The sequence below is a fragment of the Aegilops tauschii genome, chromosome 4, assembly GCF_002575655.3.
Source record: "Aegilops tauschii subsp. strangulata cultivar AL8/78 chromosome 4, Aet v6.0, whole genome shotgun sequence".
NCBI lineage: Eukaryota > Viridiplantae > Streptophyta > Magnoliopsida > Poales > Poaceae > Aegilops > Aegilops tauschii.
Window position 1 is genome coordinate 493,699,976 of NC_053038.3, and position 24,837 is coordinate 493,724,812.

At 44.5% G+C, this 24,837-nt stretch overlaps 2 long non-coding RNA genes across 12 annotated transcripts; one reads left to right on the plus strand and one right to left on the minus strand.

Annotated features, from left to right (window-relative positions):
* Positions 1-1,671: 1,671 nt before the first annotated feature.
* Positions 1,672-7,601, minus strand: LOC109756530 (uncharacterized). Of its 8 annotated transcripts, XR_012182623.1 has the most exons (12): positions 7,348-7,589; positions 6,977-7,275; positions 6,381-6,500; positions 6,105-6,259; positions 5,829-5,929; positions 5,655-5,761; positions 4,925-5,580; positions 4,224-4,507; positions 4,035-4,144; positions 3,894-3,947; positions 2,617-2,735; positions 1,672-1,922 (listed from the first exon to the last, which is right to left on the minus strand). It is a non-coding gene; the product is annotated as an uncharacterized lncRNA (long non-coding RNA). The 8 variants fall into 8 exon arrangements; XR_012182617.1 differs by lacking the exon at positions 2,617-2,735 and having other exon boundaries at positions 6,381-6,481; XR_012182616.1 differs by lacking the exon at positions 2,617-2,735.
* Positions 7,602-7,868: 267 nt separating this feature from the next.
* LOC109750368 (uncharacterized) lies at positions 7,869-13,828 on the plus strand. Of its 4 annotated transcripts, none has more exons than XR_012182627.1 (10): positions 7,869-8,162; positions 8,792-9,032; positions 9,835-10,145; positions 10,216-10,340; positions 10,431-11,203; positions 11,298-11,406; positions 11,977-12,099; positions 12,173-12,297; positions 12,966-13,391; positions 13,501-13,828. It is a non-coding gene; the product is annotated as an uncharacterized lncRNA (long non-coding RNA). The 4 variants fall into 4 exon arrangements; XR_012182625.1 differs by having other exon boundaries at positions 12,062-12,099; XR_012182626.1 differs by having other exon boundaries at positions 12,062-12,099; positions 13,527-13,828.
* The last annotated feature ends 11,009 nt before the right edge of the window (positions 13,829-24,837 follow it).

Genomic DNA, 24,837 nt, shown 5'->3' on the forward strand with positions numbered 1-24,837 from the left:
CCACATGCAACCCTTGTAGAGAAGAACGACATATTTTCCTTAGGTGATTTTTGACCGAGCTCCTACAGAAAAATTCAAAGAAATCATGAGGAGCACGGAGCCAGGCAAACTAATCAGAGTAAATCATGAGAGGAGAAGCCTCTCAACCTACTACAGAGAATCGAGTCAACATTAATTCGTGTAAGAATTAAACCGTAATGTAGATCAACAACCCAGTAGTTGATAAAATAACCCTGACACAACCCATTAATACAATAAATGGTCAGAGGAAGTAGATTGAGATTGTGCAGATATCATGATCTACGAACCGTATCTACGAATATTGATTGCAAAGTCACAAACAGAACCTCCTCACATCACAAAACAAATGTTTCATCAACAGAAACTCTAGCGAATGCCAATTGGATTATAGAAGTAAGATAGAGACATCGAAAAAAAGAAAAGATAATTCAAAGAGTATATATTCTATTTTCTTACTTGACATCACAGAGAATGCAAGTCATATTGCGATACATCTTACCCTTCTATAAATTGACTGCAAGGCACAATCCCCAGCAAAATATACAGAATGAATTGCTCCTATGGTCTAAGTATTGCATAAATAGTTATATACATACTATTCAACAGTGAGCATAAACATGGCATGTACTACCAAAATCCCTTGGATATGGAGCTTAGTCTGCATGTCTATTCGTCTTGTTTCCCTAGTACAATGCCCATGCGTTGCCACGGGCCTTTTAATTTTTTTTTTCTGATTGCATACATAAGCATAATGCACTTCCAATTTCACATGTATAGAAAAAATTTACAGTAACAATCGAGAAATGTACTTGATGCAATGTATTTTCATTATTCCACTTCACTTGCATCTCCTAGTAGAATGCCCGTGCGTTGCAACGGGCTATATTGACGACTTCTTCTTTTTTACGTCAAAGCACTCTTCTTTTCTTCCATTCTTCCTTCCCCCAATTAAAAATGTTTCTCAGAGTGATATGTGAATGGATAAATTTACAACGATACTAAAATATGAAGGACTAAAACCATATTTATGGAAGAACATATTTCTACAACACATTCGACATGAAACTTATGGTGTTTGATAGATTGGATAAAACACGATGCTGACTTAGCACCAAATCTCATTGATATTTCAAAACATGGTTGTCGTACCATTGTACCTGAAAGATCTGTCTCCCCCTTCCTCGCTCCCTCTCTAGTAGCCGTCTCATGAGCCGGTCGTCATTGTTGCTGTTGATGGCGATGACAACAATGAGGAGGAACACCACAAGAGCTAGATGTTCTTGACCTCTTCCCTGTGGTAACTGCCGCCTCTGCATTGGGTGTCGTTCATCAACACCACCGCTGCGCCAGCTACTACTTGTATAGAAAATAAGAAGATAGAAACTTTGTGTGTTGGGTGGGCTTGAATTTGAAATTATAGCCTTATAGGAGGAAAACTTATATGAAATATGCTACAAAAATATCATCCTGTGTTTAAAGCCATGGAAACAAGATCTTTAATAAGGCCATGAGAAGACATGTGCAAAGCAACATAGTTAAGGTGACTATGCTTTGCCATGGATTCAAGAAAGACATGAAAGTCCAGCTATAGTAATTTTCTCCTACACATTATGTGTAATTTAGACATAGATCTATTCAAGTCCAAAAAGAATAGTGATGAACACTGATTTATCACAATTTTAATCACAACACCTGTTTAAAAGATCCAGGGAGAGAAAGAGATCCATCCGGGGAGCAAGCATGTGTCGTTTATGACGGCCAAAGTGCAAAAGTAAAAAGGAAAACGACCAGCAACACCACCACAACCCAGTTCTCCTTCTAGCACCTCGTTGGGTCTTTTTTGTTGCAGCCGAGATGTAGGGGATTGCAAGCACCCTGCCTAGAGGATTCCAGAATGGAACCTGCAATATATAAAGGCAAACAGAAAATCATTAAAGGCAATCTTAGAGGTGCAAAATCATCAAGCTATGGATGCCCTCATAGAGAGACTTCTTGTCATCAAAACCGACAAGGTACAACTTGCGTACTCACACAGCTCCCACCGTCTAATTTTACTTTTTACCAATCCAAGTTATTTTTAAGGCTTCATTGGTATGCTGCAAAGTCACACACATGTATAGAAATTACCATTACAATTTGTGTGGCATTCATAGAAGTTACTCCCTCCGTCCCATAATATAAGAGTGTTTTTGACTCTAGTATAGTGTCAAAAACGCTCTTATATTTTACGACGGAGGGAGTAGAAAAAAATGCTAATCCAGTTTAGCTTGATTGGTTACCTTGGTAAACCCACATGTCATTGAAATTAATTATACCTTTTCTAATTTGGAAAGGAATGGGGAAAACATTTGTAGTCTGCACAGATGTTATATGTAGATGTATTGTCTACCCAACAAAGGCCTTTTTTAGGAGAAAGGCGGGAGCTTTGCCCAATTCATTAAGAGAGGAAAATAAAATTACAGAATGGCCCTGTTTACGAGGAAAACAAGGCCGAAAACCACGCGATTTAAAAGGGAAAATTGTGCAAAGCCCCGAAAAAAGAAGAGAAACAAAAAAGAAACAACAATTCCGACATCAGCCAACTCGAAACTATACCACCAACTTGCCCACACCCCAGAGATGAGTGGATGAACTCTTCCGAGATGCCTTCAAGAAGGATAACGACGCCCAAGGGCGCCGCCGTTTCCCTCCTTTTCCCGCTAGGATCGGAAATCCTGTATTTTCCATATCCATACAATCGAGTCATTAGGTTTCTGAAATAGTGTAATGGAAAAAGAAGTGCTTCGAATCATTGCTATTTGACTCGGACCTGTTCTGAAAAAGTCGAGGTATTTCGAATTGTTTGTTGACACGGACAAAGTAAGTCGCGGTCATCGACCCCCTTCGAAGACTTAAGATTTCGCCCAGAGTGACCCACAACAGCTGGCAGACCTCAGGAGATGGCCGCCCACACCAACAACCCCCACGGCAACCCTTAAAACCAGCAAGCCATGGTCTAGTGAAGAGGAGGAACTCATCGATGACAACTCCAGAGAGGAGGGAGCTACAACGCCATGGTCGCTGGTATCCTTCAACGCCCATCAAACCAAGACTTTCACCCTAAGCCCCTCGACCTAACCCAGCCCCGAGGAAGGAACTCAGCCACCGCCGATCGAGAGCAAGCCAAGACCACGCTATACGGGCAGCAGCAAACCATGACCACCAGTTCTGAGAGCCCTTCAATCGATCCGCACGACCAACATGGAGGCGAGTCAACACCAACGCACAACACAACACAACCGAGCCTCAGATACACCACGAAAGCCAAAGCTCACGCAGTAAGCACGGCCCGGACGCAGTCCAACCATGCCCATGTCACAGTATCCAACGGCCAGCCCCATGGCCGGAGCGGACAGATCGGGACCGCCATGATCTGAGCCTTCGAGCCCGCTCCCGGGCAGCTGCCCCAGCAACCGAGTCGCCCACGCCTCCTAGGCCACCGACCTCACCACATCCGCCGACGCAAGAGGCACGACACCGCGCTGGCAGTCGCCCTCCGCTTGCCGCCCGCCCCATGAGCTCCCCAACTCATGGAGGACACAACCGCGGAGAAAAGGAACCGTCCCCGCCGCCGCCCGCTCGGCGACGGTGAGGGGAGGAGGAGGGTGGGGGTCGCCGGGCTTAGGGTCGCCCATGGGGATGGAGTGACATGGGGCTGGTCGGCATTTCACTGTCTAGCTGTTTTATCATTTCCAACAAAGGCCTTTCATGCAATATAATTGGGCTATTAAGTTCTAGTATCGATCATACTGTGAGAACAACAAAAAAGAGCATATTGTATACAACACCACAATAATGATATCATAGACATACATAAAAGTACATGTTAGTACCTTGAGCATTTTAATCCCTTCCTCGTACGTTAGCTTCAACGTTTTCTCTAGGTACTGTATATAAATTAGAAGAAGTTGAGACAGTAAATTAAGCAAAAGCACACATATAACAACACAAAACAGTAAGGAGTAATGTCTTACCTTCAGAGGTTCAAATGGATACTGCCTATTTATTGTCTCGAGTTCCTTCTGACAATTTTCATTTGGGTGTTTGAATATTGCTACAATTAGCAATCTATGATATCACAAACCTGAAAACAAAAATCAGTACTTGGTCAGCATCGCTTCAATAGACAAACTAAAGAAATATTTCCTCCAAATCTTCCTTGCCTCAAAGTAGTGCTTCTTAATCTCCATTTCTGCATCCAACCCAATAAACTCACACAGATGCCTGTGAGTGTTTGATTTTTCTGATCTAAATACCGGACCAGCCTCAAACACGCGCCCAAAGCCACCACAGATGCTCATTTGCTTGTATGATTGTGGAGACTGCGCTAAACAAGCAGGCTGGTAATTGTACGCCAGCTTGAATGGAGATGCACCAAGTTCACTTGATCCACCAATCAACTTTGGACTGTGGATCCCAAGTCCGAGAACAAAAACTCGCTGAAAGTCTGCATGTGTATCCAACAATCATGACATGTACTCCCTATGTAAAGAAATATAAGAGCGTTTAGATCACTTCTTTAGTGATCTAAACACTCTTATATTTCTTTGAGGAGGGATTATGGACCAAAAGAAGAAAATAAACATTGCATGCTACAGAAATGGATAATAAAATCTATCTGCATGAGATGCCACATGAATGTCAGAAACATAAGCATAGTTTCGATGCACACTATCTCATGCTGCATGTTAAATACAGGTTTGTGCACGTTGCCTTTTGCTGGTAGATGGAGATACTAAGATGAAAAAATGGTCACACAAAAATTGCTTTTCAAATGTTAATATTACCAAGACTAATCCATGAATAAAATGTATGCAACTATGCACAGTAAAGATACTTAAAATAGTTACTGTACTAAACTCACTGATATAGAGCTATCAAAACCGGAGCCAAGGCTCAAATCTTGAACAATGATCAAAGCAGACTTCAGCCTTGTGGTTGCCGCATAGGCTCACCACACTGACAACACCAACTCTCTTCCGTCTTCTCAGTTTCTTGACAAAAAATGATACTGCTATTTGCACATTAGGGAGTAAATTATGCTTCAAGCATTCCTCAAACCAAATCGGCAATATGTAGGCTTAAAATATCAGCAGGCATCCACACAGATTTCTACAGCTGAAATATAGTGTTGTGATTTGTGTACCCATAATGCAGAATAACCTATTGTTCTATTTGGTGGTTAAATAAATAAACTTTATTGTTTTTGGCTAGTGCCTGTAGAGCTACTAAATGATAGTCAGTGTCACTGTATATTTCTAAGAAAGAAAATTATAAGACTTCATTGGTTGTAAATAACGCTAATTGTATTGGTTGCCACCAATGTCGACTTGAAAAGAAAATTATGGAGCTTCAGTTCATATGCATCTAGTCATATAAAAAAATAAGAACACATGCTTCAGCTCCTGTTAGTTCAGTCACAAAAAAAAATCACCACCAAAAATCAGAAGACAAAGTATCATTGTTATATTTGTTGACTTGATTGATTACTGTAGGTTAACACACCCAACTGGAATTAACCTGCAATAGGATAAAAGAAATTAAGATTTGAGACGTGTGTTATAGGGTTCATAGAAGAGAGAAGAGGGAGGTACCATAGCAAATCATTGGTCGCACAGTTTGACATTCAACTTTCCATTTGCCAATGAGACCTCAGGGATTCATATACATAAACGTTGATTGATATATCAGGTCCAACTCCCTGTAACTCATAAAAGTTACTGGGAAGTCAACTAAAAAACAATTCTCAGTAGAAGCATACGGCTTACCAATAAGGTGGACCAAAGGCCTTTATACAATCCTCTACCACTCTCTTCTCTACAAATTGTAGACAACGTGTGAAAGATTACCTTGTAATCCTAGTGGTTTTCTGCAGAATTTTATAGACATGAAAGTTTAGCTTACTAAAACCTGTTCCTTTGGTCTGTAAAGCTGCATTGCATGAAAGCGTTAGGTAAAGATGCTCTAAGTTCTAACTGGAAGTTATATTGATTGATTGTTGGCTTAGTGTTATTCACAAATCACAAAAGGAAGAAAAGCATCACCTGTGTTGTCAGGTGATTTCGAACAACATCCAATGGGTAAGTTACAGATGCAGGTGTCACTCACGCTAGACCACCACCAAGTAAACATATAGACACTAACATAATTTGGGCCGTCCATTCCGTGAAGCTGCAACTATATTTTGAAATTTATAAACCTTGCACAAAAAAACATAGTCACGAGAAATCTTGCAAGTTAACATACTAAAATTCAGTGCTGAACTTTTTGTATCGCTCATATCAATAGAAGCTGATGGCGGAATAAGAAAATCGATGTACAATTTTGACAAGATTGCCTTTCGAATATGCCCAAAACACTTCTTGTCGAACAACCCACGAAGCCATGTGCCATATACTACCCTTCCTTAGAGCTGCAACATCTGAATGCATACCTGCCACCTGTCAGATCAGTATGCCACAAGCTCATACAACAAACTTTATCATCAGCATATGGGTTATGTGACAAAAAAATTACTGTATTCAAGAACATTTTCAAGAGATTGCAATTTTGTAGCTATGAACAGCATATGGTACATACAATGAATCCACATCCAAGGTTTAAGTTTGGACCATGATTGGACAATACAGCGCAGAGTGTTGTAAATTAACAACAATAATAATAGGCCATGACTGTCAACCAGAGATATATTGTTTGGGTCAATCAATTCAAAGCGAGGGAAGAATATATATATCACATTCAGGGAACTAAGTTGATATTATCAGCATCCAATTCCTTTGAAGAATCTATATATGTGCAGTGTGAAGGCAGAAGGAGCACAGCAGCACCATGAAATAGAAGAGAAATATTCCTTCACGCTCACAATCCGTGCACACGAGAACGCGGGAGATAAAAGAGGGGGCGGAAAGCCTATTACCTGCAAGAGGATGGAGAGTGGCGAGGATCGAGATGCAGATCTTGCCGACCACGCCGGCGAGGTGTGCGACGGTGATCCAGCCAAGGAGCCGCTGCGCTTGGCAGGGGAAGGCCCTGCCGACGCCATGGAAGAGGACACGGTGGCCGCCGCCAGTCGACGGCAACGGGGACCTGGCCGATATCACCAGGGCCTGGATATCACCTCCATCATCCCAGACACGCCTTCATGGTGGGCATCCTCACGGCCCCTTGAAACCGCAGCAGCTTCTCCTTGCATCCCCGTCGCCAGATCATAGCAAACTGCACACACGCCCGAATCAGATCAAGATGCGGAAATAACCAAACCAGAAGAAGTGGAGGAGGGATTCGTACCTGGTCGAGGCCATGGACCAGAGGGTGATCTGCGGCGCCCACGCCAGATCGGTCATCATGGCCGCGGGCGAGGAAGGCGGCGGCGACCTCGTTCCCCGGCGGCGGCGGCGGATCCTCTCGGGGCTGGGGCGTCTCCTCTCGGCGGCGGTGGCTCCTCTCGGGGCTGGGGCGTCTCCTCTCGGCGGCGGCGGCGGCTCCTCTCGGGGCTGGAGGCTGAGATGAAACAGATCGAGATTGAGGTTAGTTTTACGTGCGGGGTGAGATACGAAAGAAAAACCTGACGAAAAAAAACCAGACGAAGGTGGGACTAAAATAAACCCGGAACGGAGACTACCAACTGAGACATCTCTACTCCTAATGTCTCAGTTGGTAGTCTGCGTTCCGGGTTTAATTTCATCCCACCTTTCATGGTTTTTTGGTACCTCCTCCCACCTCCCACTTTCAAAGAAACCAACCAAAACCACGTCCACGTAGTTCTCTCGCACGCCAGAAAAAACGGACGAAATTAAACCTACGAAATTAAACCAGCGAAAAAAGTTCCGCTACGCGCACGAGCGAGCGAGCGAGCGAGCAGCGAGGCGCCCAGAGAGCCCTCGAGTGAGAACCCCGCTGTCGTCTCCCTCAGAAGCAGCCGCCCGCCGAATCAAATCGCGCTGCCAGCCTCGTCCGCCTCGCCGTGCCTGCGTCCCTCCCCGGACGGCGGCGACGATGGAGGGATCCACTGGCGCTGGCCAGCCCCCCGGCCGATGGACGCGCCGGATCGTCGCTCCTCTGGGCCAGCCCCTCCCGCCGCGCTGGATCACGTGGCAGCCTAGGTAACCCTAACCAGCCCCCGATCTTCGCATCTCTCCCTGAATCCCTCCTCCTCCACGAGCCGTGCGGTGTGCTTCCCTCCCACACGCTGCTCCTCTCCCTCCCCAAATCAACATGGATCTCGCGCTGCTGGATCCCCTCCTCTCCCTCCCTGATTTGCCGTGAATCTTGTGCTGCGAGAGCTGCTCCTATCCCTTCCCTGGCCGCCATGGATCTCGCCAGGCACCATCGGAGGAAGCCCCACACCCAGGCTTGATGTGCTGGGGCTATACTGTCATCTTTTGGATCTCATAGATCACTGAATTTATGTTCAGCATAAAAAAAGGCTACTTGGCTGCACCAATTCCATGTAGCTAATAAACTATGAGACAACATTTTTTCGGAATCTCCAGCATTTGATTCATTTTCGCTGCTGTATGTGAAATAGTATGATTTATGGATACTGGGATGCATCAACGCAATTTTACAGCCTTAGTCTATAATCTGATTGATGATTGTTACATACATAAACTCCTGATTCTTCCATACAACAAAACAGTTCGTCAGTTGTTTTACTCGTGTATTCTCACATAATATTTTTTTCGGAGTTACAAAAATAATGCATAACATGTTGATCACAATACTGTGCCAGCTTGTCAGAGATGGCAAAGCTGTTATATACAGGGTACGGCTCCGAGCTAGCCGATGCCTACTGTATCCAGTGTTCTGTTGCATCCGGTGCGACCTCAAAGAATACCTTCTTCTAGCTGGGCGTTGAGCGCCTCAGGGACGACGAGGTGCAGCGCCTGGGGTGGAAGCAGTTCAACTACATGATGAAGAAGTGAGTGAAGGGGTTAAGACGGTTGCGTTGTGCGTGCGCTGCTTGCTTGCTGGTGAGTGTCGCCTCTGTGACTAGGTGTTCTTTGCTGTCTATGCCCTCTGTAGTTTAAGGTGTTTGTTCTTTTAGCAGCCATTAAAATACTGCAATGTAAATGAATGTCTTCTCTATGTCTACAGCATGCACTTGAAGTATAGAACTAATGGCAGTGTTTTGTCTATACAATATATATAGTATGTTATACATGTTTTTGATTCTAAGTGTATTATAAATTAGTATAGACTATCTATCATCCTTTCATTCAGTTTTTGCAGAGAAGTTCCGTTGCCTTGCAAATGTTAAAAAACTTAAATACAATGAATGATTGTGTTTTCAGATGGGAAACGCCATTTCCAGTAATAGTTGGACAACCTCAAAAGAATTGCTCGAGTAACATGTTTCCAAGCAGCATACTGCATAATCTTTCAAATTATAGGCAAAGTTATACAAGAAACACTGACCTAGGAGTTAGTGTAGTACTTTGTTCATCATTCCATAATTTCTTTGCACCTAGACGTGGATCCTAATGGCTTACTAAGATCTTAATTTTCCATCATGGTGGTTTGAGTTTGTTGCCTGCGCTTATTACTAGGAAATGAAGTTCTCAGCCTGGTTCTAACAAACTTAACTGAACTTCTGTACACGAGATAAATAAATACAGTGTATTAAGATGTTAAGAGTCCTTATACTGATATTTTATTTAGTTCTTTTTATTCAAGGATACATTAATTAAGTTTCAAAGTTAATTGTCATTTTCAGTAAATTGGTGTGTGGTAGCATTCTTTAGGTAGTTGATTACGTCACTTGAATCTTTGCAGCTGTTGCATATAGCTTGTGGCTGTGGTTGTCCAGCCGGGTTATCTCTGGCTGCAGAATCATCAAAGAAAGGATCCACTGCTGGTCTCATTGGCCTTGATCTTCCATTCACAAGCAATTAATGTTTATGGGAGCACGAATTCAAAGTAGCACATTTTCGCGGCTGTGAAATGCAGCAACATGTTTGGATAGCTGACCAAAAAGGATCTCACTGAAAAACTGAAATATTTAAGTAACACGTCAACGACGGCTGCGTCCTGCGTGTTGGCAAGGCGGCGGCGACGGATGGTGTGCAGGATGCGGCCTTTTTTGTGTATAGCTCTCTAAACTTGACAGTTGAGTTTCTTTTTGGTCATGTTAAAACTGAGTTTCTGTTAGTTCAGTTTGCACAAGCGGCCATAGTGCGGACCATCAGGAGACAGGGGCACACAAGCACCAGCACGGCAGCACCACCATCAGAACACACCAGACGGCTCGCATAGGGAATACTTCAAGATGGACACTGGTGGTACAACATGGCTTACTATCATCTGTTTACACATGGCTAATTTGACGGAATAGCTTTGGCCATCTTTGATATATGTTACTCCTACTACAGATTTCGCTCCCTCGTCTCCAAGAAATTCCCTACTAGCTACACTTGACATGAGAGTCCAATTTGAATTCCCATAAATGAGAGGAAAGCTATGATTCGTTTGCTCCACTTTTAGCTTTGTATCTCCTCCTGAAGACATCCTCCCTGAACTACTTGATTTCAGCCATCAGGTCCAGGCTTCTACTGAATGGTGTCCTCTGTCTCCAGCGCCCATTTCCGCTTAGCGAGTTGTTGGATTGCATCCTACTTCTTATTTTCCTCCTGCACACCGTCTCCCTTTGTGTCGTCAATCACGTACTATAACATTTGACAAATAGTATGTGTTGTGTTGGTGTCAGCATGCCAGCACTACATGAATGATCCCACTGCTGCAGACTTCAGCCAATACTGGCCGGCTATGTTTACAAACAGAAATGAATTATTCAGAGAAGAGGAGCAGACGTGGTGCAAAATTTACCTCAAGGTGGTGAATCAGCAAATCGAGGGACTTATTTTTTGGTGGGGCCAGCAGGGTATCCCATTACCTTAATTTCCTCTCCAGTGTGCTGACTCCGATCTCCAGAGTCATGGTTGCTTCTTTCTTAGTCTGTTTAATCGGTTATTTCTTTCAATATGCACTCTCACAATCATATACTTTTTCTGTTCTTGATGGTGATTTTTTGATGGTACAAGGAATGAATGAAACAATGTCTTCTCATCAAGGAAAAGACTTGTGTTCTCCTTATAGAACATAATTTATTATGTGAGGCATTTGCCATTACAACATCTTGTCCAGGGTATGATTTTTCTTCCACTAAACTGAACTGCCTCGCATACAATTGTATGTAATACCCCCTTTTCCAAAAATAAATGACATCTGCTTGGCGGTAGGCCATGCTTGGCATCGCCTCATCCTGGTCTTCGGCGCTCCTACAGGAACTGAGCGCCAGTGTGGTCGAGCCAAGTACAACACCAACAAGCGACAACAGCGCACCACTCTGTAAGGAATTATGGCTCTTGTTTCAATAAATTTGAAATTGGACGTGCATGTGTATATAACTCTACTTGATTCTTCTGTACAGAATATGAACCGAGATGGAGTGGAATGTTAAATATGTGCATACCATGTCTCGATTGAGCAATCTGTTTACTGATGGCAAAGATGTCTTATGAATACAATTTTTTTGTTCAATTGTTTTAGGAGATTTTGACTCAATTATGTCTTCCTATGGGTAATATAGTTATGCTGAACCATGGTGCCGTCATACAAACAGTGTAGATTTCAGAGCTAGCGTATACTTCCTAGATGTTGAATAATTGTTTGTAACTTGCTTATAGACCTCAGTAGTTTAGTTGTTTGTAACTTTGCTCACATACTTCAGTAGTTTGGTGTGAAAAATGAAAGGGTATCTAGAAAAGTATTGGGTTAGTGCTACCGATGACATTTGAAATAAGTAAATAAACACACAAGGTTTGAATTTTATTTATTTTTAGTTTTCCAGATAATGTGGTTCATGCTGATGTGATCAGAGACATTATGATTGATGCTACATCCTCTCTTTGTCCATAGATCTAGGTTTTTACACATCGCTGGTACTTGTTATATTGTTTGGATCTGACTGTTCTGCGTAATCACCAAAATTAACTGTGACCAGGATCCATGCGGGAAACATGCAGTGTACAGAGAAATCAGGTCAGCTACCTTGCCTTTGGAATTTTTGAGAAAGTGAATAGAGGATGTAACAAACCAACCCATGATCTTGCAGCGCTTTCACAGGCTGATAGGAGAAATTTTTGGGTGGGGCCTGCATGTTTCTAGAGAATTGTCGTGTCATAGTGCTAACTAGGAAAATGTTGAGGAGGTCCTGTTGCGTCCCATGTTCAATATAAGGTAAAAGAAATAATAAACTCCTGGTTCTACCAAATGTGTGAACTTAAAATGAAATCACGCGTATGACGCCACTATACTATATTGTACTGTTCTATCAAGAAAAACACCCTCCATTTGGAGGGAATAAATCTCTGACAAATACCAATGAAACATGGCCAAGCAAGAGCAAGCTATTATTTTTTAAGTACCAAATGCTTTCTCCTCTTTTACAACCGGTTGTGAGAAGATATATTGCCGAACTGAAATTTTTGTATTATTTTTAACATATGTGAACTGGGTGGTCATTTTAGATCTAAGACATTAGTCATATATTTAAACTACAAAATGTAGTTCTATTCTCCAAACAAAGGGGACAAGATATATGTCCATATTACAATTTCTGTAATTTTTGTAAAAAAATGTGAACTGGGCGATCATTTATATCCAAGACATTAGTCATACATATGTTACATTCAAATCAATTTTTGTACTTTGTCAAGGGATATAAATATAAAATATGAAACGTTTAGCCATGTGATCAAAGTAGATTTTGTCCGAACCGATCTAATTCTGGAAATTATCTGTTGTTTGAAATATAAATATTTAAATCAATACGAAATTAAATATTTACATTCATATATTTGGTTAGTATGTGAATCAACTAAGCAATCAGCTACCAAAAATTACAGGGGGTGTTAAAAGGGACTCGAAGCATTTTCATGTGTCGATGGCACGAGAGATCCTCCCGATACTCTCCTCAAGGTTGACCCAACTAGATCCTGATGCGCCAGCGGCACGGGTGGTCAGGCCTGAGCAGCGAGCTCTTCTGCCCCCTCCTCATTGGATCGGCGGCCAGGGAGGCCAGATCGTGTGGCACGAGAGAAGGCTCATGTGTGAGGAAGGGGAGCAGCAACATGCGTCGATTGGGGAAGGGAGGAGCAACGGGTGCCACTGAAGGGAGGGGAGCAGCGGCAAGCGCGGAGGGAGGGGAGCACGGGAGCCCCAAGGGAGGCGGAGCAGCGGCAGGTGGCGTGGAGGTTGGAGATCTTGGTGAGGACGGCGCGACGCGAGGTCATGGTGGCATGTGTCGGAGCAGTGGTAGGTGGCATGTGCAGGTAAATAGCAACATCACTACCTCTTTTATTATGTGCATATTACATTTTGAATATTTCAAGTAACCAGATGGACGTGAACATATACACATAATCCACTTTCCAGTTGAAGCTTATTTTCTTGCATGAGTGGTGAAGAAAATGAGTGACAAGGATGATGAGAATAAAGGGAGTGCAATGTGGTTATTGAAGAAGGGCAAGGAAGAGGAAGACACATGTTAGTCGGGTGAAGTCAGCAGCGATCGCTATCAGTGATGTTATTGGCCAAATAGGTTGTCTAAACATTTTGCTAGGTCTCCCTCAGGGATGATGGTGTAACCTTGTTTCAAGTAGATAAACAGAAGTGGGCTAAAAGAGTGTCATATTACAACAGATCAGTTGGTGTGAAACTAGATGTTGGACTAATACGTAATGTAATGGGCATGAATGCATTCTTTTGAGGATTGGTGGTTGCAGCAGCGCCTGATCATGGTTATAAATCCTTTTGCTGCTAAAAAGACGTTGTCACTTGGAGAAATATATGATATGGCCTGATTGGAGTTTATCATAACTGGTAAGTATGGATACTTAATTTTCTTATCTTATACAAATTACATAGGATTCCATTTCCTTGCTTGCTTGTGCGTATATTATGGCAACAAAAACACACCGCAGATTTTGCTTTTACTTTTCCATATTAACACTGAAAAGATGACCCACAAAGACACATAAATAACTAGATTAAAGGGTGGACATATAAGTTTGAGACCTGGTTATGGCCGCCGTACTCGGGGAAGGTGCGATGCTGTGATGAGCAGCAGGTTGCATCGTCATGGTGGTCACCCTCAGCTACGATAGAGTGCACACCTTGGCACCGGGAATCGGCCTGGGATGCCGTGGAGGGAAGAGGAGGGGGCGGGCAACGACTTGTCACCAAAATATAACAAACCCTAACAAGTCATTTGTACTAAAACTTGGGATACGACTCACTATAATAAAAAGCATGATGACACTCACTCTGACTAAAAGTGATCACCTGCTTGCATCTAGCAGCTGATCAATGTATATAAGCCATTTATTTTTATTATATGTTCACTTGTAGATCAGAGAGAAAACCCGATGGCTTCGGATGATGCTTTGAAAATGTCGATTGACAAAGTCACAGACGTAACTAACCGAGCGGACTGAAAACTAATCGAAATTTTAGAATTAGAAGGGATGCATAAAAATAATTGTTCTTTACATATACTGTATATTGCATGCGATAATACAGAAGATGTATTTTTGTATATGTTTATTTTGCAGATTATGGATGGAGGTGGATTATGTGGACGCTCAAAAAGATCCATTGGCAAGGGTCCTGACGATATCGTTGGAAGGGGATGCAACCAGAAAAAAGAGTTCAAAAGCCCGTAGCAACGCATGTGCCTGAGATTGTGGCACGGTTTAGAGGGTTGGCCGGCGGCGGAGGCGGCGACTCGGGTAGGGGGCGATGACCAAAATATTTCAAAAGCCCGTGGCAACGCACGGGCATTATACTAGTTAGGAGTAGAGATTTGGTTGCTCGAATCTTTTTTTACCTATCCGCATACTTGTCCCAGTTGAGCATAATCGAGCTATGCCTGCATATTTCCTTCCTGCATTGTAACGACGCGTCTACGCATCACGTTAGGTTGCTTGTATGGTATGTGGTCAGATGAGTGCATGTTATTTGGTTGCATACGAGCATAAAGTTGTGCTTACCTTGTACCCTACTTGGTGAGCTTATCCAATACTATTACACCTTACACACGATCACACCGAGCACTGTTATGGCGATTAACTGGACGAAGATGATGAAGTCCTTCAGCCCTAACGGATGATCCATCTTCTTGCCAACCTCAACCTTGCTGCATGCCTTCTCTTGCACATACTTGGAGTAAGCATCTTCTGCCGCCTTCCTAGTCTTAAACCCTCTCTGGCTGTTGTCGTTGTACCTTGAAACTTGTTGGTTGCAAATTTCCCATGAACTGTAAACCCCTGGAACCCTCCCTTCGAACACCGCATACCACTTGCCCTAGCAGTGCAAATGAGCAATAAGTTGAAGCAACAAGCATTCAGAAACAACAAGCAATGAAGCACAGAAGCAATGGAGCAGAAGAGCATTAGTAAGCATGCATAATCATACCGCATAGCAAGTTTAACCTACCACTATTTTGATGTCACCTTACCACCACATCCAAAAGAGGGTGTAATCCTACCACCGCAAGTTCATGATCACCATGAGGATCACCGTGAGGGGTTAGAGCATCTACATCCGGACTTGGCAAATCCAGCCCCTCAAACGCTCGCGGGCGCGGAGAGTGACCAGTCACGCCTCAAATTAGCAACTCTACATCCGTCTCCCTCATATTTCATCCCTTAGATCCATACAAAGCATGCAAAGAAATCCTACGTACTACCCTAGCTAGTCTTCATTGTCAGAGATGTCCACGAGCCGGGCTAGGCACGAAGCAGCCGCCGGAGCTGCGCCACGCGGCGCCACCGATCCGACGGAGGAGACGAGCTTCGGACCTCCGGGTTTCAGGGTGTTTCCAGTTGGGACCCCTTCCTCAGTCCGACGTGGCGGGCGTACCCGGGCACGCCCGGGCGCCCTCATATTCGCCCCATATTTGGGCTGGAAATGAGGGTGTCGGTCAGCCCGGGAGTTTGAGAGCCGTTTGAGGGGTCGTTTGGGTCAAAAAATCGTGACCGGACAGTGACCGGCGGCCCACCCGGGCGTATGAGGCGAGTTTGAGGCGCCCGGCTGTAGATGCTCTTAGTATATACCACCTCACCAAAATATACAGACCATAAGATTGTTTTCAGGCCTAAGTACACAAAATATACGTCGTCATCGTCATCCTTGTTGCTATCGCCGTCGAGGATCATGCACGCCGTCGCCACCAGCAGAAGCAACACTAGTAGTAGTGCTTGCCCAGCCAGGTCCTCAGCCAGAGCAACCTGTGGGTGTCTCCCATGGCAACAAACCGAACACCCTGGGCTTTGTTAGCTAGCAGATGGCTGATAGCCACCATGAGAGCCTCTGGGCTGAAGTCACCTTGCTCCATGACAGCGTCATAGAGCTCAGGGTGGACGTCGACCGTCTTGCTCTCCCTGATGGCAGTGGCCACCTCCTTCACTGCCCGAGTGATACGTCCATTTTGCGTCATGTTTTCCTACTGCTATTTTTAGTGTTTTAATCAATATAACACTTTGTAGAGCAATTTCAATGCCTTTTCTCACTTAATATGCAAGATTTACATGAAGAGGGAGATTGCCAGCGGCTGGAATTCTGGACCTGAAAAAGCTATGTCAGAGATACCTTTTTCACAGAGATTTATTTTGGAATAACTAAAAAAATTAGAGAAAAGAAGTACCAGAGGGGGCCACCCAGGTGCCTACAAGGCACTAGGGCGCGCCCTGGTGGCTTGTGGGGCCCCTGGCCAGCCTCCGGTGCCCATCTTCTGGTATATAAGCCCATTTTCCCTAGAAAAATGAGGGGAGGACTTTCGGGGCGGAGTGCCACCGTCTCGAGGCGGAACTTGGGCAGGAGCACATTTGCTCTCCACCGGAGCGATTCCGTCGGGGATACTTCTCTCCGGGTGGGGGGGGGGAGGAATCGAAGCCATCATCATCACCAACAACCCTCTCATTGTGGGAGGATCAATCTTCATCAACATCTTCACCAACACCATCTCATCTCAAACCCTAGTTCCTATCTTGTATTCAATCTTTGTATCAAAACATCATATTGGTACGTGTGGGTTGCTAGTAGTGTTGATTACATCTTGTAGTTGATGCTAGTTTGTTTATTTGGTGAAAGATGATATGTTCAGATCCATTATGCTATTTAGTATTCCTCTGATCCTGAACATCAATATGATATGTGAGTAGTTTCTTTTGTTCTTGAGGACATGGGAGAAGTCTTGTCATAAGTAATCATTTGATTTTGGTATTCGTTTGATATTTTGATGATGTGTATGTTGTGATTCCCTTAGTAGTGTTATGTGAACATCAACTACATGACACTTCGGCATCCTTGGGCCTAAGGGAATGCATTGTGGAGTAGTAATTAGATGATGGGTTGCTAGAGTGACATAAGCTTAAACCCCAGTTTATGCGCTATTCCGTAGGGGGCTGATTTGGATCCATATGTTTAATGCTATGGTTAGATTTATCTTAATTCTTCTTTCGTAGTTGCGGATGCTTGCGAGAGGGGGTACTCATAAGTGGGAGGCTTGTTCAAATAAGAACCGCACCAAAGCACCGGTCCACCCACATATCAAATTATCGAAGTAGCGAACGCGGATCAAACAAACATGATGAAAGTGACTAGATGAAATTCCTGTGTGTCCTCAAGAATGCTTTACCTATTATAAGAGATTGTTCCGGCCTGTCCTTTGCTACAAAAAGGATTGGGCTGCCTTGTTGCACCTTAGTTACTATTGCTACTTGTCACTTATTACAAATTATCTTGCTATGAAACTATATGTTACCGACAATTTGAGTGATTGCAGAAAATACCTTACTAAAAACCGCTTGTCATTTCCCTCTGCTCCTTGTTGGGTTCGATGCTACTTCTTGATCTTGCATTGATTTTTCCCTTGAAGAGGAAAGGGTGATGCAACAAAGTAGAGATAAGTATTTCTCTCAGTTAAGAACCAATGTATCAATCCAGTAGGAGGCACAAGCAAGTCTCCAATCTATGCACCTGCACAAACTAACAAACACTTGCACTCAACGCGAAAAAGGGGTTGTCAATCCCTTCACGGTCTCGAACAAGAGTGAGATCAAATAGAGATAGGTATAAAAGATAAATAAAAAGGCAAACTAAAGTAAATATAAATAAATTGCAGCAAGGTATTTTTGGGTTTTTTGGTTTATAGATCTGAAAATATATGATAGAAAATAGACCCGGGGGCCATAGGTTTCACTAGAGGCTTCTCTCTTGAAAGAAAACATATGGTGGGTAGATAAATTATTGTCGACCAACTGATAGAAAAGCGCAAAGTTATGAAGATATCCAAGGGAATGATTATGAATATAGGCATCATGTCCGTGTCAAGTAGACCGACTCCGGCCTGCATCTACTACTATTACTCCACACATGGACCGCTATCCAGCATGCATCTAGAGTATTAAGTTCATAAGAATGGAGTAATGCCTTAAGTAAGATGACATGATGTAGAGAGATAAACTCAAGCAATATAATGAAAACCCCATCTTTTTACCCTTAATGGCAACAATACAATACGTGCCTCGCTACCCCTACTATGTCACTGGGTGAGGACACCGCAAGATTGAACCCAAAACTAAGCACCTCTTGAAGGAAATATGCCCTGGAGGCAATAATAAAGTTATTATTTATTTCCTTATATCATGACAAATGTTTATTATTCATGCTAGAATTGTATTAGCCGGAAACTTAGTACATGTGTGAATACATAGACAAAACATAAGTGTCCCTAGTATGCCTCTACTTGACTAGCTCGTTTATCAAAGATGGTTATGTTTCCTAACCATAGACATGTGTTTTCATTTGATGAACGGGATCACATCATTAGGAGAATGATGTGATGGACAAGACCCATGCGTTAGCTTAGCACTATGATCGTTTAGTTTATTGCTATTGCTTTCTTCATGACTTATACATGTTCCTATGACTATGAGATTACGCAACTCCCGAATATCGGAGGAACACTTAGTGTGCTATCAAACGTCACAACGTAACTGGGTGATTATAAAGATGCTCTACAGGTGTCTCCGATGGTGTTTGTTGGCTTGGCATAGATCGAGATTAGGATTTGTCACTCCGTGTTTCGGAGAGGTATCTCTAGGCCCTCTCGGTAATGCACATCACTATAAGCCTTGCAAGCAATGTGACTAATGAGTTAGTTGTGGGATGATGCATTACGGAACGAGTAAAGAGACTTGCCAGTAACGAGATTGAACTAGGTATTGAGATACCGATGATCAAATCTCGGGCAAGTAACATACCGATGACAAAGGGAACAACGTATGTTGTTATGCGGTTTGACCGATAAAAATCTTCGTAGAATATGTAGGAACCAATATGAGCATCCAGGTTCCGCTATTGGTTATTGACCGGAAGTGAGTCTCGGTCATGTCTACATAGTTCTCGAACCCGTAGGGTCCGCACGCTTAACGTTCGATGACGATTTGTATTATGAGTTATGTGATTTGATGACCGAAGGGCCTCAAGGGGTGGCCGCCTCTCCCCCCCATGGGCTGGTCCGAATTGGAGTAGGAGGGGGCGGCGCCCCCCTCCTTCCTTCTCCCCTCTTCCTCCTTCGCTTCTTCTCCTAGTTGGAATAGGAAAGGGGGGCCGAATCCTACTTGCACCGGGAGTCCAAGTAGGACTCCCCCCTTGGCGCGCCCCCTCTAGGGCCGGCCTCCTCTTCCTCCCTCCTTTATATACGTGGGCAAGGGGCACCCCAAAGGCACCCAGGATTTGTCTTAGCTGTGTGTGGTGCCCCCCTCCACAGTTACACACCTCGGTCATATCGTCGTAGTGCTTAGGCGAAGCCCTGCGCCGGAACTTCATCATCATCGTCACCACGTTGTTGTGCTGACGAAACTCTCTCTCGGCCTCAACTGGATCAAGAGTACGAGGGACGTCATCGAGCTGAACGTGTGCTGAACACGGAGGTGTCGTACGTTCGGTGCTAGGATTGGTCGGATCGTGAAGACGTACGACTACATCAACCGCGTTGATATAACACTTCCGCTTTTGGTCTATGTGGGTACGTGGACACACTCTCCCCGCTCGTTGCTATGCTTCTCCTAGATAGATCTTGCGTGGTCATAGGAAATTTTTGAAATACTACGTTCCCCAACAATGGTATCAGAGCCAGGTCTATGCGTAGATGTTATATGCACGAGTAGAACACAAAGAGTTGTGGGCGATAATAGTCATACTGCTTACCAGCATGTCATACTTTGATTCGACGGTATTGTTGGATGAAGCGGCCCAGACCGACATTACATGACCGCGTTCATGAGACTGGTTCTACCGACGTGCTTCGCACACAGGTGGCTAGTGGGTGTCTGATTCTCCAACTTTAGTTCAATCGAGTTTGACTACGTCTGGTCCTTGTTGAAGGTTAAAACAGCACACTTGATGAAAAATCGTTGTGGTTTTGATGCGTAGGTAAGAACGGTTCTTGCTAAGCCCGTAGCAGCCACGTAAAACTTGCAACAACAAAGTAGAGGATGTCTAACTTGTTTTTGCAGGGCATGTTGTGATGTGATATGGTCAAGACATGATGAGATATAAATTGTTGTATGAGATGATCATGTTTTGTTAAAGTTATGGACAACTGGCAGGAGCCTTATGGTTTTCTCTTTATTGCATGAGATGCAAGCGCCATATAATTGCTTTATTTTATCGCAATGCGATAGCAATAGTTGAAAAAGCAATAGTTGGCGAGACGACCATATGACGACACGTTGATGGAGATCAAGATGATAGAGATCATGGTGTCATGCCGGTGATGATAGAAATCATGGCGGTACTTTGGAGATGGAGATCAAAGGCACAAGATGATGATGGCCATATCATGTCACATATTTTGATTGCATGTGATGTTTATCTTTTATACATCTTATTTTTCTTAGTTCGACGGTAGCTTTATAAGATGATCCCTTACAAAAATATCAAGGTATAAGTGTTCTCCCCGAGTATGCACCGTTGCGACAGTTCTTCTGTTGGAAATATGCCCTAGAGGCAATAATAAATGGTTATTATTATATTTCTTTGTTCATGGTAATTGTCTATTATTCATGCTATAATTGTATTGTCCGGAAATCGTAATACATGTGTGAATACATAGACCACAACGTGTCCCTAGTAAGCCTCTAGTTGACTAGCTCGTTGATCAACAGATAGTCATGGTTTCCTGACTATGGACATTGGATGTCATTGATAACGGGATCACATCATTAGGAGAATGATGTGATGGACAAGACCCAATCCTAAGCATAGCATAAAAGATCGTGTAGTTTCGTTTGCTAGAGCTTTTCCAATGTCAAGTATCTTTTCCTTAGACCATGAGATCGTGCAACTCCCGGATACCGTAGGAGTGCTTTGGGTGTGCCAAACGTCACAACGTAACTGGGTGACTATAAAGTTTCACTACGGGTATCTCCGAAAGTGTCTGTTGGGTTGGCACGGATCGAGACTGGGATTTGTCACTCCGTGTGACGGAGAGGTATCTCTGGGCCCACTCGGTAACGCATCATCATAATGAGCTCAATGTGACTAAGGCGTTAGTCACGGGATCATGCATTGCGGTACGAGTAAAGAGACTTGCCGATAACGAGATTGAACAAGGTATTGGGATACCGACGATCGAATCTCGGGCAAGTAACATACCGATTGGCAAAGGGAATTGCATACGGATTGATTGAATCCTCGACACCATGGTTCATCCGATGAGATCATCGTGGAACATGTGGGAGCCAACATGGGTATCCAGATCCCGCTGTTGGTTATTGACCGGAGAGGCGTCTCGGTCATGTCTGCATGTCTCCCGAACCCGTAGGGTCTACACACTTAAGGTTCGGTGACGCTAGGGTTGTAGAGATATGTGTATGCGGAAACCCGAAAGTTGTTCGGAGTCCCGGATGAGATCCCGGACGTCACGAGAGGTTCCGGAATGGTCCGGAGGTGAAGAATTTTATATAGGAAGTCAAGTTTCGGCTACCGGGAAAGTTTCGGGGGTTACCGGTATTGTACCGGGACCACCGGAAGGGTCCCGGGGGTCCACCGGGTGGGGCCACCTATCCCGGAGGGCCCCGTGGGCTGAAAGTGGAAGGGAACCAGCCCTTAGTGGGCTGGGGCGCCCCCCTTGGGCCTCCCCCCATGCGCCTAGGGTTGGGAACCCTAGGGGGGAGCTTTCCCCTTGCCTTGGGGGGCAAGGCACCCCTTCCCCCCCTTTGGCCGCCGCCCCCCCTTGGAGATCCCATCTCCTTGGGCCGGCGCCCCCCCCAGGGGGGCCTATATAAAGGGGGGGAGGGAGGGCAGCAAGACACAGCCTTGGGCGCCTCCCTCCTCCCCTGCAACACCTCTCTCTCTCTCGCAGAAGCTCGGCGAAGCCCTGCAGGAGAACCGCTACATCCACCACCACGCCGTCGTGCTGCTGGATCTCCATCAACCTCTCCTTCCCCCTTGATGGATCAAGAAGGAGGAGACGTTGCTGCACCGTACGTGTGTTGAACGCGGAGGTGCCGTCCGTTCGGCACTCGGTCATCGGTGATTTGGATCACGGCAAGTACGACTCCGTCATCCACGTTCATTAGAACGCTTCCGCTCGCGATCTACAAGGGTATGTAGATGCACTCCTTTCCCCTCATTGCTAGTAGACTCCATAGATGCATCTTGGTGAGCGTAGGAAAATTTTAAAATTATGCTACGATTCCCGACATCTTCGTGCTGGGACACCACGTGATGATCGGGTGTGATAAGCCTTACGTTCACATACAAGGGTGCAAGCCAGTTTTGCATGTGCAGAATACTCGGGTTAAACTTGACGAGCCTACATTGCAGATATGGCCTCGAAACACTGAGATCGAAAGATCGAGCGTGAATCATATAGTAGATATGATCAACATAGTGATGTTCACCATTGAAAACTACTCCATCTCACGTGATGATCGGATGACTCGAGGGATGTCTATCTAAGTGGGAGTTCTAAAGTAATGTGATTAATTGAACTTTAATTTACCATGAACTTAGTCCTGGTAGTATTAGCATATCTATGCTGTAGATCAATAGCTCGCGATGTAGCTCCCCGTTTATTTTTTATATGTTCCTAGAGAAATATAAATTGAAAGATGATAGTAGCAATGATGCGGACTTGGTCTGTGATATGAGGATTTTCCTCATTGCTGCACAGAAGAATTATGTCCTTGATGCACCGCTAGGTGACAGACCTATTGCAGGAGCAGATGCAGACGTTATGAACGTTTTGACAAGCTCAGTATGATGACTACTTGATAGTTTAGTGCACCATGCTTTACGGCTTAGAACCGGGACTTCAAAAATGTTTTGAACGCCACAGAGCATATAAGATGTTCCAAGAGTTGAAATTGGTATTTCAAACTCATGCCTGTGTCAAGAGGTATGAGACCCCTGACAGTACTTTGCCTAAAAGATGGAGGAGAATAGCTCAACCAGTGAGCATGTGCTCAGATTGTCTGGGTACTACAATTGCTTGAATCAAGTGGGAGTTAATCTTCCAAATAAGATCCCATCTCCTTTGGCCGCCGCCCCCCCTTGGAGATCCCATCTCCTTGGGCCGGCGCCCCCCAGGGGGCCTATATAAAGGGGGGAGGGAGGGCAGCAAGACACAGCCTTGGGCGCCTCCCTCCTCCCCTGCAACACCTCTCTCTCTCTCTCTCTCTCTCGCAGAAGCTCGGCGAAGCCCTGCAGGAGAACCGCTACATCCACCACCACGCCGTCGTGCTGCTGGATCTCCATCAACCTCTCCTTCCCCCTTGCTGGATCAAGAAGGAGGAGACGTTGCTGCACCGTGCGTGTGTTGAACGCGGAGGTGCCGTCCGTTCGGCACTCGGTCATCGGTGATTTGGATCACGGCAAGTACGACTCCGTCATCCACGTTCATTAGAACGCTTCCGCTCGCGATCTACAAGGGTATGTAGATGCACTCCTTTCCCCTCGTTGCTAGTAGACTCCATAGATGCATCTTGGTGAGCGTAGGAAGATTTTAAAATTATGCTACGATTCCCGACAGTGGCATCATGAGCCAGGCCTATGCGTAGTTACTATGCACGAGTAGAACACAAAGCAGTTGTGGGCGTTGAGTTTGCCAATTCTTCTTGCCGCTACTAGTCGTTTCTTGTTTCGGCGGCATTGTAGGATGAAGCGGCCCGGACCGACCTTACACGTACGCTTACGTGAGACAGGTTCCACCGACTGACATGCACTAGTTGCATAAGGTGGCTAGCGGGTGTCTGTCTCTCCTACTTTAGTCGGAACGGATTCGATGAAAAGGGTCCTTATGAAGGGTAAATAGAAATTGGCAAATCACGTTGTGGTCATACGTAGGTAAGAAAACGTTCTTGCTAGAAACCTACAAACCACGTAAAAACTTGCAACAACAATTAGAGGACGTCTAACTTGTTTTTGCAGCAAGTGCTATGTGATGTGATATGGCCAGAAGGTGTGATGAATGATACATGTGATGTATGAGATTGATCATATTCTTGTAATAGGAATCACGACTTGCATGTCGATGAGTATGACAACCGGCAGGAGCCATAGGAGTTGTCTTTCTTATTTTGCATGACCTGCGTGTCATTGAATAACGCCATGTAAATTACTTTACTTTGTTGCTAAACGGTTAGCCATAGAAGTAGAAGTAATCATTGGCGTGACGACTTCATGAAGACACAATGATGGAGATCA